At 49.1% G+C, this 16,107-nt stretch overlaps 1 long non-coding RNA gene across 1 annotated transcript; it reads left to right on the top strand.

The window, feature by feature from the left end:
- Positions 1-14,400: 14,400 nt before the first annotated feature.
- Positions 14,401-16,107, top strand: LOC309346595. The gene is made up of 2 exons (XR_014158703.1): positions 14,401-14,439; positions 15,863-16,107. It is a non-coding gene; the product is annotated as an uncharacterized lncRNA (long non-coding RNA).

Below are 16,107 nucleotides of genomic sequence, written 5' to 3'. Positions count from 1 at the left end.
CATCCCCCCACCCATGCCACTCACCATCCAAGGGCAGAACATACAAATGGCATGTACTGAGCATGCCTCTGTTTGCTTTCAGCTGAATCTGGTCAGGATTGAGCCCCAAGATCAGTGGAGGCCTAGATGCATTCAAGGAAGTCTGTTGAGATCAGCTACACTCTGGGATTTCCAACCAGGCAGCCCAGAGTGTAGCCAATCCCAGTGGGGTTTGAAGCCATGGCCATGCAGCTGGCATCCCAGTACTGCTGGAGTGAGCTGGCATCGTTCTTGGCAGCGTGGCTCAAGTTCAAGCCTGGCTGCAAGGGGAAAACAAACCACTTGGCATCATGGTGACATCCCACTCCTGTGCCACAGAAATCCAGTTTCCACAGCATGGAATCTGGGGTACAGAAGTAGTAAGGACTGTTCCACATCTCTGAGAAATTGAAATCTGACATGTAACCTATATCTGACCCAAACCTTAAATAAAACACACAGGTCCATCCAGTGACTGTGTAGCCTTGGATGGAAGAGAAGTGAGTCAAGAGCCCCTAATCCTCTATGGGGATGGGATGCAAAGAGACCCAAAGGTATTGGCAGATCAGGTTATCTAACTTAAATGGATTCATGGAAGATTTGTGGCTATTGGCCATAGCAAGCCCATGATGTGCCTTTGGTAACTCCAAAGCCTGTCAGAGGAAGCCGTGTTTGCATTCATTCATTCATTCACTTCTACTGCCATGAGCAGCCAGAGGCACTCAGGAGTCGAGGTAGTTTAAGGCACCCCCAAGAAGAGCTGGCCGCCTGCTGTGGACAAAGGAGGATGGATGGGATCAACTGTTTGGTCGGATCTAGCAAAGCTCATTGATTTAAAGAACACTTAGGAAATATATATAATATTTCCAGAGCAGCTGTCAAGTTAAAAATCATAAAACAAGACACACCCGCACAATTAAGAAGAAAAGAACACTTAAAACAATGCAAAAGTTTTAAAGCCTGAAAATTTTTTCCGAAGGTCTTGTGTAAGTGCCCAAAAGACATCAATGCACTTCCATGAGGAAAACATCCCCCAAGTGGCTGTCAGCATGCAGAGGGCCGGGAGGCCAGCTGGCTAGCCCTGGCTGGGCCGTCTCCTTCAAGCCGCCCCGCTGTGAGGAACATCACCTCTGCCCAACATAAATCAGCGACCCGGGCTTACTCAGCCAGGACACACTATCAACAGATCGAACTGCACACATAGAATAGGTGTGAGGTTTATGGAAGCATACTACAACTACAGATTTATTAAGCATAAATGAGGACAAAGAAACATGTCGTCTCTCTCTCATATCATCTCAGAGAGAACAGCAAAACATGCAACAATTCCACACGCCTGTTCCTTAAGGTGGAATGGAAACATCAACAGTGGCATGCCACTCACTGCTGTGAAAGGCCCAGAGCTGGTCCAAGACATTGTACTACTTAAAGGGCAGGGTGCACTTAAGAAGCACATCTTTACCAGGACTTTGACACCTGAGATATATATTTTAGGACCCACACAATTCTTTTGATCATAAATTATTTTAACTGAGTTCAGTATTGTAGTTTTACACCATTGTAGCCTGTCCTGGGACCCTGGGCAGAAAGTAAGAATAATAACGGCAGGCCACTTCCCATTCCACTACAGAATCCAACCAGACTGGTAGGTGGGTCTTACTTCAGTGCTGGTGATGATGGGATGACAGTGTCGTCCACGGCCTCCAAGGGCACGATAGCTTAGGGGGCCCAGGGCTGGCCATCTAGCACAAACAGTGGTGTCCCCCAACCCCATGCCATTGCTCCCCCACCTCTCTGAGGCATGGACGTAGCCAAGATTTTTGTTAGGGGGGCAGGACCAATGTGATTGATTAATTAGTTAAGCATTTTTATTGTTTTACTTGATCTGGGGGGTGCAGCTGCGCCCATGCCCTGAGATGAATGCTTCTCTCTACCTAATGGAAGGGCTGACCCAACCACCTCCGTTTCAGGCAGCCAGAAGTGGGTCTGAGGCTACACATGTGAGCAGAGTCATGTTGAACAAGGGTCACCTTCCCATAGGCGACGCCAACATGTGAATTGTGCCCAGAAACAGAGCAGCAGCTGGCAATGGTGTTCTTCAAGCACTGGCAAGGTATCATCAGCTAGTCCCAGTTAGCCGCATGGCAGCTGTGCGTTCTGAACTAACTGTACAAGGAATGGATCCTGCCATTTTGTGCGTTCTCGTGTGGCTCTTAACAAGTGAGCCAAGCTGTGTGTTCCACAGGAAGGCACACGTTGCAGATGACCCTTGGGATCCCTTCCAACTCTACATTCCTATGACTCTATATAATGTTTACTTGTAAGGATCTCACCGTTGGCGCAGCCTTTTACATTCCTCGGTGTCCTGTTGCTCCCATCCCTCCGTTAGCCTTTCAGCAGGATATGCCATTTTCCCTACAATTCTCTGCCCCCCTCCCACTGCCATCCACCTCCCTTCCAAGCAGTTGACGGCTGTGCTCTGCTGCAGATAATGATTTTGACATTTAAATTGTAAAGGGAGGAAGAGAAGCCGGGGTGCGCCTTCTGCTCAGGCAGAATTTGCTTCACATTTCCCTGATGAGACGTGACTGCCATTTGCTGCCTTCAGAAGAGCACGGAGGTGGAGGGGATAACAAGGAGGCCCGATTCTCATGGCCTGCCCTTAGGCCGCTTCCTCAGGCATGGTGGGGCTCAGGGATGCTGGTGAGAGTCCTGAGCCCTTGAGAGGCTGGAGGAGGGACAATAAGCTGAAGATCAGTCCCAAGAAGACAGTAAGTAGGGAGTCGATGCTTCCATGGATCCAGCTTTGCCGCTCAAGGAGCCTTGTTGACCAGCTGGGGCTGCCCCGCCAGCTGCAGACACCTTGGGGCAGAGGTTGCTGCAACGTGGCAGGACTTTGGGCTGTAACACTTTTGGCTTCTCTCAATGTCTCATTTTCCCAGTCCTAAATTCAGTTCACTTCATTCCTGAATCAGTTTGCAATACATACATACATACATACATACATACGTAAAACGTAAAGGTAAAGGACCCTGGTTAAGTCCAGTCAAAGGTGACTCTGGGGTTGCGGTGCTCATCTCACTTTCAGGCCAAGGGAGCTGGCGTTTGTCCACTGACAGCTTTCCAGGACATGTGGTCAGCATGACTAAACTGCTTCTGGTGCAATGGGACACCGTGATGAGTGCCAGAGCTCACAGAAACACTGTTTACCTTCTAGCCACTGTGGTACCTATTTATCTACTTGTACTGGCATGCTTTTGAACTGCTAAGTAGGCAGGAGCTGGGACAGAGCAATGGGAGCTCACCTGGTTGAGTGGATTCGAACCGCCAACCTTCTGATTGGCTAGCCTAAGAGGCTCAGTGGTTTAGACCACAGCGCCACCAGCATCCCTTATACAGTGGTACCTCGGGTTAAGTACTTAATTCATTCTGGAGGTCCATTCTTAACCTGAAACTGAAGCACCACTTTAGCTAATGGGGCCTCCCGCTGCCACCGCACCACCAGAGCATGATTTCTGTTCTCATCCTGAAGCAAAGTTCTTAACCCAATGTACTATTTCTGGGTTAGCGTAGTCTGTAACCTGAAGCGTATGTAACCTGAAGCGTATGTAACCTGAGGTACCACTGTACATACATACATACATACATACATGTGTATGTGTATATGTGTATTTTGAAAACACTTCAGTGCTTATTTCTCCAATTATGCACATTTTGGGCATGCCATTTTGCCTAAGATGCATGCTAAGGTTGCCATATGTCCCCTTTTTCCAGGACACATCCTCTTTTTCATGGGTAGAGTCGTCATAGTGATCCATAGTTAAAAGTAGAAGTTGGCAGGTGTGTCCTCTTTTCTGCTCTTCAAAATATGGCAAGCCTAAATAATGCATTGCTGTATGTTGTTTTCACAAATATATGCATTTACATGCACACACTCCCCCACCCCCCAGTGTACACATTTTGGCATGTGTTTTGGCTGGAGAACACCTGTTGCAAAATTCAAAGAAGTGTGAACGGCAAAGGGGTGACACGATGTGCTTTGTGTGTTCCTTCAGGAAGTGCAAACGAGGCCAGTTCACACACTGAAATGTGAACTGAGCAGCATTTCTTTCCCCCCCCCCCCCCGCCCCCCACCCCTGGCTACCAGTGCCCTCGATCAGGGGAAACCAGGCCTTAGCGACTGTCAGAGCTGGGCGATTTAGAAGGGGTCTCCAACAGGCCTCACTGTCAACCACGGCTGTAATAGGGACCATGTGCTATTGATTTAATGGCAACTAAATTGATCTGATGTTTTCATTAGCCTAAACAAATTCTCGACACACAGGTTCATTCAAGATGCACTCACTGGAGGAAGCAGGGCAGTCAGATCGCCTTCCCTTTTCTTCGTCGAAAGATGATTCATCAGGAACAGCGCAAACGCTGACCAGAGGCTTAATAAGACCAGGTCTTTGAATCTATCTGGCAACCTTCATGGGTGAGACAAGGGGGAAGTCCCTTCAAGAGAATACAGCAGTCTCACAGAGGGAGGAGTAAAGGAGCTTATATGGCAGGCAGGGCCGGCTCACTTGAGACAAAACACAAAATGCCCCCTGCCTCTGATACTTCCTCTGTCCCCACACCCTCGCTGCCATAGCCTCCTCCTCCACTGCTACTGGAGGCAGCTTGGGGCACCGAACACAGTGGGGCAGGGGAAGAAGGAGGAGCAGGCATCAGGGGGGCAGAGGAGGGGTGTCAGGAGCAAGCCAGCAGTAAATCACACCGTGTGAGTGAAGATAACTCTTTATTAGAGAAAGCAGGATCTGCACAGGAGTGCAAGGCCTGATGAGCACAGCATCTCATCTCCAGTAGGTCTTGCCCCTACGTTGCAGTTTTGGAGATTTCCACCTTCCCACAGTTCCCTAAGTGCCCTCCTCTTCAGAGTTTTCCCAAGCAATCTGAGACTGTGCCTACCTGCCCTTCCCCCTCCCACTTCATGCCTTTATGGGTACTGGGAGATCAGGCAGGAGGGGAGCTTGTCGCAGTATGGTAGAACGCCACGAACCTGGTGAGTACAGGTATCTTTTTTTTCTAGAAAAAAAGCACTGGAGCACACAATAGTCATCATGTTCCTCCCACTGGTCCGGTCCACAAATGAGGTGGAGTGAAGCAGCCACCTTGAGCAGGAGAATCCCATGATGTGGTGTACCCATGGATATTCCACACACCCCTGCTGCCATTGCTAGGATTGCATGGCTGTGGCTTCTGGAGAGATCTTGCAAGAATCCTGCAAGACCTCACACAATCTTGCTGGAAGCCGCAGCAACAGTAGCAGCAACAGCAGAACCCCAGTAAGTGAGGCTCTGGGGGAAGGCAGTAGCTGTGTCACATTCCCATTTTGCCTCCGGCACTGAAACAGGGCAGGCCACCCCTGGCCACAGAGCTCGTTCCCCAGCAAGGCTCTTCATATGTCCTTGTGCAGTTGCCTGTAATCAAACAGGCCATTTCCAAAGAAAAAAAGCCTCCCAGGAAGGAAGGGAAAGCGCTATCATCTATTCTCACTAGAAGTGACTGACACTGCCCTTTTAATCAGTGCTCATTGCATCATGAAAAAACATCACCGTTCATCTGCCTTTAATAGGCTTATTCATTTGCCCACTTAGACCCATGTCCCCTGCTCATTAAAACTCCATTCATAGCAGGGTGCTATTTCATGAAGTTCATTTCCCTAAGAGCTTCCCCCACCACCACCACCAATCTGGCTCGATAAGGCTGTGTGGTGTGCCCAGCCAGATCGACATTCACTCATTCCCTCTCTCTCTCTCTCTCTCTCTCTCTCTCTCTCTCTCATTGCACAGACCTGCTTTTGCCATTTCCCTTCCTTGCCATCACTCACCCCACCTCTGTGCACTTGCTAGGTTTGGACGCCTGCTTCTGCAGCATGTGGATCAGCAGGGGTGCACACACACACACACACACACACACACACACCACTGGACTCCTTCCACAAGCAGGTTGGAGGGTGATCACAACAATCTGGGCTTGCAGCAAAACTAGCCCACTGGCCCAACTAGTGGGGGGGGGCATCAGCCAGCCATGAGAGACAGAGGGAGGGGAGTCAGCTCTCTGGAATCACAGAGTTTGTTTGAAACCAATATGGGGCTAGCATGCAGCAGCATTTGCCATCTCGGCCCCCTTCCGCCAGGTGCACTATTTTAGATTTCAGGGAAGGGATGGTCAGACCAAGGTGCTCAGGGAAAACCTTCATGCAGCCAAGATAAAAATACCCCAGACCAAAAGTTGTCTATATTAAGGGGGGGATTCACAATAAAATGCTTCTGAAATTTAATGAAGACTTAAAAAAAAAGTTTGTGGAGATGCAAAGCACTGAGAGATGAGAAACAGAGAGAAACCAAAATGGAGAGATTCCCTCGCCTCTGTTGCTCATACTGGGACTATTAATGACACATTATATACTATGGTGCTGGAGGAGACTCTTGAGAGTCCCATGGACTGCAAGAAGATCAAACCTCTCCATTCTGAAGGAAATTAGCCCTGAGTGCTCACTGGAAGGACAGAACCTGAAGCTGAGGCTCCAATACTTTGGCCACCTGATGAGAAGAGAAGGCTCCCTGGAAAAGACCCTGATGTTGGGAAAGATGGAGGGCACAAGGAGAAGGGGACAACAGAGGATGAGATGGTTGGACAGTGTTCTCGAAGCTACCTGCATGAGTTTGACCAAACTGCAGGAGGCAGTGGAAGACAGGAGTGCCTGGCGTGCTCTGGTCCATGAAGAGTCGGACACGACTAAACGACTAAACAACAACATACTAGATGTTGAAGAAGCACCAGTTGAAGAAGCCCCTTCTCAAGGGATCCAGAGCCAGGATTATGCCCTGTGCAAGCACTTCGGCTTGCAGGGGTGGAGGGTGCGGGGGCAAATGCTTAACTGCTCTGCCATATCTAAAGCAACAGCAGCAGCAGCAACCATCAGCTGATTCTCCCTGCCCATTCAGAACTACCCTATGAGGGAGAGTCTGATTCTCAGCAAGTTTCCTCTCCAACATGCTAGCTTTGCAAGTGTGAATCCCCAATCCCCACACACACCTGAATCTGAAGCGATCCTGTCCAGAAATAGATACCTAAGCAAGAAGGGAACAAGAAGCAGCAGATGGAGATTAGCAAATGCAGGTGGGACAGTGGCTGGTTGGCCCAGGAGGAAATCTGGTTTGAGGTGGGGGGGTCCCCTGCCAGGGAAGCAGACCACAGAGAGCGGCTGCCTCTGCCTTGCTACCCCAAGCCTTTGGAGACCAGAGCCCCCTCCTTCTGCCTGAACAGTAAGGAGAGAAAATTAGTCATCCCCCTATTGACATCCAGCTAACCTGCTTATTCTCCCCTAATTATCCCACTGGTCCCTCAGCCAGCCACTGATTGGAGTTCAATGACAATAACCATCCACCACTCAGATGCCGCCCAGGGTGCTAATTAAAGGTTGCTCTTGATCTTGTGCGTTCCCCTCATCAATGAGGACCAGGCTCTTGGGAGTTTGCTGCTCCTTAGCTCGGGGGGGGGGGTGACATCTTTGGCAAAGGCCTCAAGGGGGTTCTGGGGGTCATGCTCTGATGTAGGTGAGTGTGTGGTGACCTGAGAAGAGGCAGTGGGGGGCAGGGAGTGGCTTGGCCTACGATCCAACTTTTTCAAGCCCCAAAACTGGACAAAAGTGTCTTCCAGGGTGGGTCGCGTGACCCATGCCTCACTCATGCACTGAAAAAGTGTTTTTTTTTTTTTTCGGCATGAGAGGACACAAGAATTCAGAACCCAAAATGGCCATTACAATCTCATGTGAAAAAACAGGAGGTCTGGGGGTTTTCAGGGCATTTGGCAGGTATGGCTTTGGCTAACTGGCATAGGGCCTGTGTAGAGATGGGAAGGCCTCAGGGGGGGACAGAAAAATTGGAGGGGTCTGTTTTTTTCCTGTCCCCCCCCCATTTTTTCCATTTTCTTCCAAAGCCATTTTCCCCCCAGAAAAATTGGAGAAAAACCAGTTTGATATAGTTTGAATATTCCACACACTTTTTCTTTCGATTTTTCTGGGGAAAAGCAGCTTTGGGGAAAATCGGGGGGGGGGGGACTGGGTTGTTGTTTTTCAAATTTTTCGAGGGTTTTCCAGGCCTTCCCATCTCTAGGCCTGTGTAAGGCTTGCTGGGAGGCATTGCTGCTTTTGAGGCAAACAAAGGTTAGCCACACACACACGCCCTAAAAAGTTCCTACTCTAGACTTGCATTTGCTTTGCATGGGCCTGCCACAGCTCTGGGGCTCCACGCACGGGTGTGTAGCCACTGAACTTTGCTGCACAACTAGAATCCTGCTTATGGAAGCCACCTTTGCCTTTTTAATTTCCTGCCCTCCCCAGCTGGGCTTCAAGTTCCTGCAAACGTATCTGAGGTAAGTAAATGTGTTAAATAGCAAATGAAGCAAAGCACAAACCCAACTTATTTCCAGCAGTCACCTCCCCTGCTCACTTGTTGGGTGTCATGAACTGGCAGGGCCACAGGGAGGAGGAAGGGGGTCCTGGTGAGGGTTGTAGCAGGACTGGGACACACTGGGGCAAACTGGGGAAGGGGAAGGAGTGGGTGCTGTAGGAAATACTCACAGGGTGATGGAAGCTGGTGAGGGGATGGGGGTCCATGGGCATAGTCAGGATTTATTCTATGGGGGCAGGTTTTATGCTGTGGGAGCAGAACCGAGTTATTTGTGATCAGTTAGTTAAGTATTTTTCTTTACAGTGATACCTCGCAAGACGAATGCCTCGCAAGACAAAAAACGCGCAAGACGAAAGAGTTTTCCATTTTTTTAGTCATTCCGCAATACGAATTTCCCTATGGGCTTGCTTCGCAAGATGAAACGTCTTGTGAGTTCTTGCGAGTTTGTTTCCTTTTTCTTAAAGCCGCTAAGCCACTAAGCCGCTAATAGCCGCTAAGCCGCTAATAGCCGTGCTTCGCAAGACGAAAAAACCGCAAGACGAAGAGACTCGCGGAACAGATTAATTTCATCTTGCGAGGCACCGCTGTATTTACTTGATTTGGGGGCACAGCTGCCCCCGTTAGCTATGCCCGTGTGGCGGTCAGTGCACAGGAACCAGAGCAGCAGGACCCATCACCAGAGCCAGAGGGACCCTTGTCTCCACAAACACAGTGGGCTCTGAGCTGTAGGGAGCAGTGGGAGGTGCTGGGTCTGCTCAACTGCCCATGATGGTTAGACCATGGCTTGGATGTTCCAGGGAGCTCTTTGGTGTGGGATTGACTTCCAAGTGCCTCAACCCCTGGATTGACTGCAGAGGTGGGAACCTGGCCTCTCTGGCCCTGTTGGCCTGCTGGACTGTGTAGGACTTGTTGCCGGATACCTTGTGGTTCAGGACACGGGGTATGATGGCTTCCAGCATAGGGTGGTTTTTGTTGGTGTAATTTGGAAAAATGAGTGAAACTGCACTAAGTTCTTGGGCAATGTCTTGAACTGCCCACCCCCTATGTCTGGATTCTGCTTAGCGTTAGCACCCCAGCTGCACTGGGTGGCTTAGAAACAGTCCAAGGCTAAATGCCTGGAACATGACTCATCTACCCTCCCTTCGTCTAAGGAATGTGTATACAGGCAGAGGTGGCTATAAAGTCAAGGCTGCATTCAGAGTGTGAGGTATTCATTGAGAAAAGGTTTTTGTTCAGTGCAAGAGATCTATGGAGAAGTCCTCCAGGCCTCTCCACCTCACCCTCAGACCCCTCCCAGCCACGTCCCTTCTCCCTAGGCCACACCCCTCACCAGCCCTGCTTTGCACCCTCCCTGAGTGTTCTTGCTTGGCTGGGAAGTGCCCTTGAACTCTGATCATGCCCTTTGCTTTTATAGCATTTCACTTCCTGTTTATATTGTTCTCTGAAGTCCCTGTGCCCTCTTTAATTCCATTTTCCATTTCATCCTTCTCTGGTCCGCTTTCATTCACCATTACATCAATCTCTGCTCTAATAACTTTTATTTGCTCATCAAACAATTGCTAAAGCATGCCAACAGTGAATGGAATGTCCAGCAATGTATATTTGCCATACTAAACATTCTTCACCTTATTCACAAGTCCGTCTCCACCTTAAGACCTTCAATCTCCCATCTCCACCTTAGGATCTTCACAGTGTTCTCTCTTATCAAAACACATTCCTTTCCCACAGAGGAAATATGAAGTAGCACCATTTCAATTTCAAGGCAACGCTTTCGTCGGGAAAACAGAGAATTAAAAAAATTAAAATTCTTAGCACTCAGAACTCCCTTGATGGTTTAAAACTTTCTTGGTTCAAACAATTAGAACATGCTTTTTGTTCTGCCTTCAACCCTTTAATGTTTATTCTTCTTAAAGTCCCTTGCTTTTATCAATGGAAGATGGAGAGTGGGGTGTGAGTGTATGGAGAAAGTAGCCTACTGCACAAAGGGAACATTTACATGTTGTTGCTCTGGTCCTGGCCACTGACAGAATAGAATGGGACCCTCAGGCAGCTCTAACAGCTGCAGAAATCATGATTCTCACTTTAAAGAGGAAACATGACTAGTCCTTTCTCCTCCCTTACTGGCCCTCCCCCTGTGCCTTTAACAGCCCAAACCAGAGGAATTCAAGAAGAGGTTTTCCCTGCCACTCTTCTCCAAGGAAGACCACCAGTGAAATAATGCCTGTCAGGCTGCTATTGAAGGCACAATAAGGTGGCAACCAAACTGACAATTGTCCAGATAAAACCAGACACAGCTGTAAGACCCAAACTCGCCTCTTGGCTAAATCCAGTGATGCACTGCCTTGCCATTCAGAGTCCGGGAGAGATTTCAGGCTGAAAGGAATGAGTTTCTCTCTGATGCACTGAGTTGGTCCAAAGTGTTAGGCTGGGGAGTGCCTGAAGCTGCCTTCACCAACCTGGTGCCTTTCTGATACATTGGAACTACAACTCCCATGAGCCACAGCTGGCTGGGACTCCTGGAAGTTGTAGTCCAAAATTTATGGAGGGCACCAGGTTGGCAAAGGCTAGCCTTGAGGGAGGCAGGGAGATTCCATGGGACTCAGTCTCTGGCGGGGGTCAGGGGGAATCCATCTCACCCAGGAGAGAGGGTAATTCCCTGGGAATTGGACCAGTGAACAGCATTCCTGTTGAGTTTGGGGGTGCTCAGCAGACACTTCTTGCCTGAGCATCAGGATTATTCTGATCACGTTTGCACAGACCGGGAGATTTATTGACTAGTCTCTTCTCCATCACAATCCCAGGAAGAATTTCCTCCAAGCTTTGCAGAGCAAAAGTGGCCGGGAAGGAGAGAAAGGAGGGTGGGAAAAGAGAAAGAGAGAAGGGGAGAGAGAGACGACTTCAATTGTCTGTTAATTAAGTGTTTCGAATTGGCCGTGGCTCTGCGTGGCGTAATAGGGCATTAGAGGGCAGGAATGGATTTTGTGCAGGCTTTTTCAGCAGCGACAGGATGGATCAGGAGGAGAGTGCACAGCGCAGAGTTCCAGCAGCACCGTCCATGCATAGCTCTGCTTGGCAAGTAGCACTGCCATTTGGCAACTTGGAAGGCGGGTTGGAGGAATGGGATGTGACAAAGGCAAAATCATCCCTCTGCTGACAAGACCCATTGCCACTGCACCAGCAACATTTGCTGTCCCCTCTCCTTGAGTTTTCTACCCCACTTGTAACTAAGAACTTGAACCTACCTGGGTTTGCTTGTTTCCTCCTCCCTCCTAATTTATTTTCCTTTAGTATCATACCTTTTCAGTAAGTCTGGGGGATGATACTGCATTTTTATTTTTATTTTGTGAGAGATTTATAAGCTGCTCTAGCAGCCTTTTATTTTGGTGTAAGAGCAGGGTTTGTTTTTTTTAATACACAAATCTTTAGACAAATAACAACAAGCACATGTTATTATAAGGTCACAGACCCAGTAAAACAAATTAAAACTCCAAAACCATGCCATTAGTAACATACGCTGAGTTAAAATATATGGTACTTATATAAATAAAGCACAGAAGCTAACCAAGATATAATTATATTAACAAAATCCTTTTACCCGTTCTTGCAGCAGCAGAAAAAAGAAATCTAGCAACTGATTATGTTATTATTCTGTTCATGCCAGCCAGTAAATAGGCCAAATACCATTCAGAGGTCCTTCCCTGGGAATTTAAGTAGGCGGAGAGTAAATGATCTACTCTGTAATAGCTGCATACATAGAGCGCATGCAGTCATGTCTTCATTGCTCCATATAAATGCCTGTCGCTGGCAGTTGTGGCTGGTGCCCATTGGGACTGGTGGGGTGAGAAGCAAGGAGCTCAACAATAGGTGGCGCCAGAGCAAACAACAGGCAGGATCCAGCTCATTCTAGTTTTGCTCCCCATCTGCACTATACATTTAAAGCAGTATCATGCCACTTTAAACAGTCATGGCTTCCCGCAAAGAATTCTGAAAATTGTAGGGTGACGAGAGTCGTTGTGAGACCTTTATTCCCCTCACAGAGCTACAGTTGGCAGAGTAGTTTAACAGCCAGTTCCTTTTCCCAGAAAACTCTGGAAATTGTAACTCCATGAGGGGAATTGGTAAAGGTAAAGGGACCCCTGACCATTAGGTCCAGTCGTGGCCGACTCTGGGGTTGCGGAGCTCATCTCGCTTTATTGGCCGAGGGAGCCAGTGTACAGCTTCCGGGTCATTTGGCCAGCATGACTAAGCCGCTTCTGGCGAACCAGAGCAGCGCACGGAAACACTGTTTACCTTCCCGCCAGAGCGGTTCCTATTTATCTACTTGCACTTTGAGGTGCCTTTGAACTGCTAGGTTGGCAGGAGCAGGGACCAGGTAATGGGAGCTCACCCCGTCGTGGGGATTTGAACCGCCAACCTTCCGATCGGCAAGCCCTAGGCTCTGTGGTTTAACCCACAGCGCCACCCACATCCCATATGAGGGGAATAGGTGTCTCCTAACAACTCTCAGAAGCACTTATGCTCTGGAACACTAGAGGTAAGCTCTGGGATAGCTGAAGTTGTCTCTCTCACCCCACCCCACAACTTGGAGGGGGGCATGAGCTTCTAGGCAGACTTGCTTCTCCATCACTTCTCACTGTAATGATCTAAGGCAGCCCTCCCAGCCTGGGTCCCCTCCAGGTGTTTGGGGCTGCACCTCCCATGTGCTGGCTGGGACTGGTGTGAGTTAATAGTAAGAAACATCTGGAGAGCACCCAGGTCAGAAAAGGCTGGGCAAGGCTCTTTGAGCTCAAGTCACCCGGAATCAAACAATTCCTTATGTCACACATCTACAGCCTGGTTCTGTTTGGGGTAGCAACCACTCCCACCAGCCCTAGCCAGCGCATGGCTTATGTCCTCTTTGCAATCACATCTAAAGGGCTGTCACATGGAAGATGGAGCAAACTTGTTCTGTGCTGCTCCAGAGGGTGTGACCCAAAGCAATGGATGCAAATAAGAAAGGAGATTCTGACAAAACATTAGGAGGAACTTTCTGGTGGTAAAAGACCCCTGTCAAAGGCGACTATGGCAGGAGTCAGCAAACTTTTTCAGCAGGGGGCCAGTCCCTCAGACCTTGCTGGGTGCCAGACTATATTTTTTTGGGGGGGGGGGGGAAATAATGAACAAATTCCTATGCCCCACAAATAACCCAGAGATGCATTTTAAATAAAAGGACACATTCTACTCATGTAAGAACACGCTGATTCCCGGACCGTCCGCAGGCTGGATTTAGAAGGCGATTGGGCCGCATCTGGCCTACCCATGGACTATGGGGTTGCGGTACTCATCTCGCTTTCAGGCCGATGGAGCTGGCGTTTGTCCATAGACAGCTTTCCGGGTCATGTGGCCAGCATGACTAAACCGCTTCTGGTGCAACGGGACACCGTGACAGAAACCAGAGTGCATTGAAACGCTGTTTACCTTCCGGCCACAGCAGTACCTATCTATCTACTTGCACTGGTGTGCTTTCAAACTGCTAGGTGGGCAGGAGCTGGGACCAAACAATGGGAGCTCACCCCATTGTGCGGATTCAAACCGCTGACCTTCCGATCGGAAAGCCCAAGAGGCTCAGTGGTTTCGACCACAGCGCTACCCACGTCTCTTTTCTGATAGTAAGTGCTGTTCCAACAGTTGAATGGACTACATCAGAAGGTTGTGGACTCTCATTCCTCGAAAGGTTTTTAAACAGAGGCTGGATGGCCATCTGTCGGGGATTCTTTAGCTGTGATTTCTGCATTGCAGGGGGTTGGACTAGATGGCCCTTGCGGTCCCTTCCATAGAACTCTACGGTTCTATGATTCTACGGTTGCCAGGCTGCAAATGTTTCACTCTTCTAAAAGACGGCCCCTCTGCGTTACATTCTGAGCTTTGAAGCAGGGAGAGGGGGGTGTTTGGGGGTGGTGTCTTGGCTGATACACATTAAAAGGTTTGTTTTCATGTTGTAGTCTCACTACTTACACAATCAGCCTGCTCTCTCTGTGTGGCTGCCATGACATGATGCAGCTGCCAGAGGCTTCGCTGGAGCTTTGCTGCCCCCTGCTGCTCTGCACTGGGAATGTGAAGTAGTTTTCGAGAGTGGGGCTGAATTTCAGCCTAGCCAGAATGCTCCAGCAAGTTTCTACCCTTCCACATGCCAGTGTGGTGTAGTGGCTAAGAGCGGTGGACTCGTAATCTGGGGAACCGGGTTCATGTCTCTGCTCCTCCACATGCAGCTGCTGGGTGACCTTGGGCTAGTCACACTTCTCTGAAGTCTCTCAGCCCCACTCACCTCACAGAGTGTTTGTTGTGGGGGAGGAAGGGAAAGGAGAATGTTAGCTGCTTTGAGACTCCTTCGGGTAGTGATAAAGCGGGATATCAAATCCAAACTCTTCCTCTTCTTCTCTCATGCCACGTTCATGGCCATCTCCACTTGGTTGCTGATTATTTCTCCAGGATTTGGGAGTCCGCTTGGCGGAACATCCAAATGGTCTCCTGTCCCCACTCCCATTATGAATCCACTTGCAGATTGTTTCTGCGCATGCAGCCCAGGAATGGGATCTGGGCCTGTGCACTAAATCCTGAGGATCACGTGTCATGAAAGCTTAGGCTACAAGATAGCCTTCTCCAGGCTGGTGGTGCCCTCCAGAACATAGAACAATAGAACAATAGAATTGTAGAGTTGGAAGGGATCTCCAACCCTAGTCCAGCCATCTAGTCCAGCCCCCTGCAATGTAGGGACTGATGGGAGCTGTCATCCAAAACATCCAGAAAGCACCACCAGCCTGGGGAAGAGTGCTGCTCTATGGAAATCTATTAGCCTTTAAGGTGCAACTGGACTCTTAAGGGGAAGGGCTACAGGTCAGCAGTAGGGCATCTGCTTTGCATGCAAATCCCAAGCTCGGTTCCTGGCACCTCCAGGCAGGGTGGGAAAAGCCTGAGGAGCTACTGCCAGTCAGCGCAGACAGTACTGAGCTAGATGGACCAGTGCAGCCAGACTCAGCATCAGGCAGCTTCCTACGTTCTTCCGGTTTTTGTTGTTTCCACCTGCCTCACGGGAAGGTGTCTTCTGTTTCCCTGTCTGAGCAAAGAAGAAAAGACTCATGGGAATGTCTCCTGCTCAAGCTCTGTTGGGTGGAGCAGGAGCTGCACAAGAGACAGGCCCTTCCAGTTAGCCCCCTACCCAGGAGCGATGGCTCCCCTCTGACACCCCATGCTCTGCCGGCAGCATTCGTCAGCAGCGTATTTCCTTCCATGGCAGCTGCCACCTGCATTAACATAATTAATTATATTAGGGGCTGGTGGATTAGCCAATTATGAATGTGCCGATGTTCTAATTTTCCTTTAATTAATTTGTTTTGTTTACAATGCAGCAACATCTGTAGTGTCCCCACTGGACTGTACCAGGAATGAGGCAGGACGTTTCTCCTGGGGACTGGGAAATTTCTGCATGACAGAACTGTCTTTGAAAATCCATCATTTATTTCTAGGTTGATGTTTAAATACACATTTGAAGGGGCCAAGCAACTCTTGGCTGCATCTGCCAGCAGCCATCCTCTCTTCTGCTCATCAACATCTATGAAATTTCTCTGCTTAATAAAACTTACCAAACATCCTA

The sequence above is a fragment of the Podarcis erhardii genome (genome assembly GCF_964252035.2).
Source record: "Podarcis erhardii genome assembly, chromosome: 7".
NCBI classification, from domain to species: Eukaryota; Metazoa; Chordata; class Lepidosauria; order Squamata; family Lacertidae; genus Podarcis; species Podarcis erhardii.
The sequence above is the reverse complement of the archived record's forward strand: the minus strand, read 5'-3'. Positions and strand labels throughout refer to the sequence as shown.